The sequence below is a fragment of the Nyctereutes procyonoides genome, unplaced genomic scaffold (genome assembly GCF_905146905.1).
Source record: "Nyctereutes procyonoides isolate TBG_1078 unplaced genomic scaffold, NYPRO_anot_genome, whole genome shotgun sequence".
In the NCBI taxonomy this organism is placed as follows: Eukaryota; Metazoa; Chordata; class Mammalia; order Carnivora; family Canidae; genus Nyctereutes; species Nyctereutes procyonoides.
In genome coordinates this window covers 15,580,116-15,584,696 of record NW_026575043.1, presented here as the reverse complement: position 1 = coordinate 15,584,696, position 4,581 = coordinate 15,580,116, and positions in this window count along the sequence as shown.

Sequence of the window (4,581 nt, the reverse complement as noted above, 5' to 3'; positions counted from 1 at the left end):
CACAGAATAGGAGTTCTCAGCTGCCATATTATACCTCTGTTCCAAGTTCATTAGAACTGAAAGGAATTGTTTATTTTTCATAGAATTTCAAGGACCCTGCCTTCCCCTGTATATACTCACAACATGCGTTTTAATGAATTCAAGACTTTGCTTTAATTCAAGACTTTAATGAATTCATGTCTGTTCCCATATATTCCACTTTTCCTACGAACTTGCCCAATGCCACCCTCACTCTTATGGTCCAACAAAATTTTCTTCTAAATCAGACTGATCTGGGTTTGAATGTCAGTTCTACCCATTACCTACTCCCAAATTTTTAGATTTCCTGAGCCTTGATCCCATCCGTAAAATTCCTGTTATAGGTACAATAATATTCAATAGAGTCACTTACATACATGTCTGGCTTCCTCTGCTAGACTCTAGATCTTCCAGTTTTTAAAAACTATAACCTACAGTAGGGATATATTTTGCACTGTAATTCAATTCACACACACACACACACCCATATACATAGATAACTAAAACAAATTTCATGAATAGTGCTTGCCCTTGTAGCACTTGTAATACAGTGACATCTATTTTATTTAATTCTATTTTTTAAGGTACTGATCATGACTTATTAAATTGATTTCATGAAGCTCAGAAGGGTTGTATTGAAAAAGCCTGAGCCAGTTTGAGTTCTTGTCCGTAAAGGAGCATATTTTCTCTCTTTTGTATTGCTACTGGCAAGCACAGCGCCTGGCACAAAGCGGTATTTGGTAAACACTTACCTTAGGACTAGGGTTTCCTTGAGGGCAGGAGTCTTAACTTAGTTACTTTGTATCCCTCCCACATTTAGCATAATTCTTCCCACAATACTTAAGAGTTCAAATGACTAAAATTCAGGCCTACTGCCAAGCTTTAGAGTTCAAATATTTGGACCACTCAAAATCCGACATTTCACCTACTATGTAGTAATACGTAAGTGCTGAATGCATGGCCCCTTCCCTTAATTATTTTAAAAGCAGTATAGGATTGCTAAAAGGGAACAATGAATAATGTTGCCCAATTAAAAAAGAGTGAGACATATGGAGGCCAAATGTCACCACCTTTATGAACAAAAAAGACTAGGTCAGAGAACATATAATAATGTGAGGGCCGGTCAGGCCTGCTAATTAAACCCTGAGTTGAGGCAATGTTGAATTAGAGTGGCCCTCCCTACAGGGAAGACCTGCACAGACAAGAGGCTTAAGGCAGCTCACGCCCAAGAGGAATGTGGGAGGAGACAAGCTCAGCAAACCCACATTATTTTTCCTAAATGCACCAATTAGATAAGTCACTCCTTCCCAGAACAGGGACATAGGGAATAAAAGAGCACAGAGAGACCAGACATGTTACCAATTGAGCTTCCTCCTTTATGCAAGGAAAGAACAGGGGAGGAGTAAGTGTTCTCTTCTGAGAATCAGAAGATGTATATGTGAAATATTAAATAATATATATGTATGCATGAAATAGTAACAAAATAAAACAATCCAAGGAATATCAAAACATAGGTACCTAATGAATTTCTAAATATAGTTTGCACTAATGCTTCTCAATGCTGACTGTTCATCAAAACCTAGAGGATAGTAAACAGTTACAGTTAATATCCCCCTGCCCACCTTTCACATGCCTAGCATGAAACTTGAGAACCTGCTTTTAAAGCTTCCAGTATACAGGTACAGCTGAGAACCACTGGCTTAGAGGAGCTAGATATACAAGTGAATGGGAAACCGGGAGGTCTTATTGAGAAGGAAATTGGACATTGAAGGATTAGCAGGCTCAAGGTCAGAGAGGAGGGGGTGGAGAACAGTAAGTAGAAGGACTCCAGAAATAACCATGGCCCAAGAGTAACTTTAAGACCTTATCCTTGAAAATCCTTTTACATTTACCTTTGAAAACACGATGTATGCTAATATAACAAATGATAAGACATATGGGAACATGGTTTAGTGGAAAAGCCCTTGGACTTTTGAGAATTAAAAGACTTTGGTGGTTGCTTGTGGGATTTCACCACAGTCACCACATCCTTGACCTGGGCAGTTAAGGATGGTTTGTAAAGACAGAAGTTCATAAAGCATTCTAGGGAGATGATTGCACTGTCTTCCCCATTTCAAGATAAGACACAGCCATTCACCTAGAAGCTTAGGTTACAAACCTGAGAGTTATTTTTGATTTCTTTTCCTCACCTGTTTTCACTTCTAGTCTTTCAGCTGATCCTGATTGGCTTCCTCTTCCAAAACATATCCTAAATCTTGTCACTTTTCACTATTCCATTGATTACTACCCTAACCCAATATTCCCCCTCCCAGATTTCCCCCGGGGATTTTTTTGTTTGTTTTTTATTTTTATTGAAGTTTGATTTGCCAAAATAGAGTATAACACCCAGTGCTCATCCCATCAAGTGCTCTTCTCAATGCCTCCCCAGAGTTTTGGATTCAATAGGTCTGGGGTAGATCCTGAGAATTTTCATTTCCAACAAGTTCCCAGGTGATCCTAATGCTACAGGTCCAGAGACCATTTGTGGAGAATCACTGCTTTAGAAAGATGGTTAACCATGGGTGCACGTTAGAATCATTTGGGAGTTTTTATTTATTTTTTAAAGGATTTTATTTATTTATTCATGAGAGACAGAGAGAGAGAAAGAGGTAGAGACACAGACAGAGGGAGAAGCAGGCTCCATGAGGGGAGCCTGACATGGGACTCGATCCCGCGGCTCCAGGATCATGCCCTGGGCTGAAGGTGGCGCTAAACTGCTGAGTCACCAGGGCTGACCCATTTGGGAGTTTTTAAAAAGTACTATGCTTGGGATTGACCTAGAGGTTGAGTCATTTGGTCCGACCCTTTGCAATTTTTAAATCTCCCTAGGTGATTTGAAATGTTGAGAAATACTGCCAAGGCCTAGAGGAATGGCTGTTTGCTCCTTGTGCTTTTGAATTAGCTGCTCCTGGTTACCTAGTACTCTCTTACTCTAGGTATTTTCAGGGCTGGATCCTAAGGTCTCAGATTAAATGTCACTCAGGCCTTCTCTGATCTCCCCCCAATCTAAAATAACACCCCTATCTTTATCACACTGTCCAGCTTGCTTTCATTATAGGAATTAGCGGTTGGAGGTTTCCCTATTTATGCTTGTCGTCTGTAATCTTCCAATATAAGCATCTTGAGCATAAACACCTTTGTCTCTTTCACTGCTGTATCCCCAGCGGTATCCCCTGGCATCTATTACCTATTCAATACATGGGAATAGGAGAGAGGATAAAAAGCTTTAAAATAAATTCTCCCAGTAGTTGTGGTATTTTCAATTATTCAGTTGGGGTTTAATAAAATGTGTCTTATTTATGCAACAGGATTGATTTTTTTGGGGGATCAATATACCGTTAAGTTTGCCAGATTCATTCATAGGAACCCTGTATTAAATCTTCTGCAAAGTCATTATCCCTTATTGCATTTTCATATGCAGGATTAGTTCATGATACCGCCACTTATGGAATACAATCTGCAGTGGGACAGCTGAGTTATGACCAAGATACATTTGTAAAAACGAGAGATTTCTGCTCAGATTTTGCAGACAGAACAGAGGAAAGGAATTTGTAGGAGAATAGAGAGGCACTGGGACGCCTGGATGGCTCAGCGGTTGAGCGGCTGCCTTTTGGCTCAGGGCGTGATCCCGGAGCTGAGGGATCAAGGCCCAGCTGGGGATAGAGAGGTACTAACGGAAGGGCTATTTATGGTACCTTCTAAAAAGTGGGTGCACATGATTTATCCTGTCTTCCGGGGACACATGTTTAACGAATGGACCTAACCTGGTAGTACTGAAGAGTTTGGGTGGCAGGTAGAGCTCGAGCACTTGGGGTTATCAAGTGGCCTTGTTTCGCAGTGACCTGTCCAAGCCAGGGCGGCAAAATCTTCAGCTCTGGGTCACGTGTCGCTTGGTTCCAAGGGGTCCCTGGATTGCATCCACGACTCAGGTGAAATAAGGGCTAAGCAGATGCACTTAAGTCACCCAAGGACCCTTTCTGGAATACAGTACTCAGGAAAACCTAGACCAACACTCGGGGGTGGGCGGATTGGAGAGGGAGGTTCCGCGCCTCCAGCTCGCGGCTCTGGCACGGGCGTGGGTATTTCCTCAAACGCCCAAGCATCCAACGTGCATCCCCATCCACAGGGCGAGCGTCACACGCAGCCAGTTTTGCAGGCAGCTGCCTCCCCTTCCTTCCCTCTCCGCGCTTCGTCGACGCTGGAACACAACGACTTCCACGTGCGGGATGATGGTTGCAATCACTCCGGCGCTTTCGCAGCGCGCAGCAGAGGCGCGGACGACGCGAGTTCCGAGAATCCGTACCCCGAGGTTGGGGCTCGAGGGGGCGAGAGAGAGAGCGAGCGAGGGAGCGAGCGAGGGAGGGTGAAGCCCAGCGGCCGAGCCGGCGGTGCATTGTGGGAGTTGTAGTTCCCGCGAGGCGGCCCCCAACAGCCTCCACTGGGCTCCGCACTCCATCTCCCAGCCGGCCCCGCGCCGCGGAGGAGGAGAGCGGTGGGCGTGCTCGAGCGGGGCTGCAGCTGGGG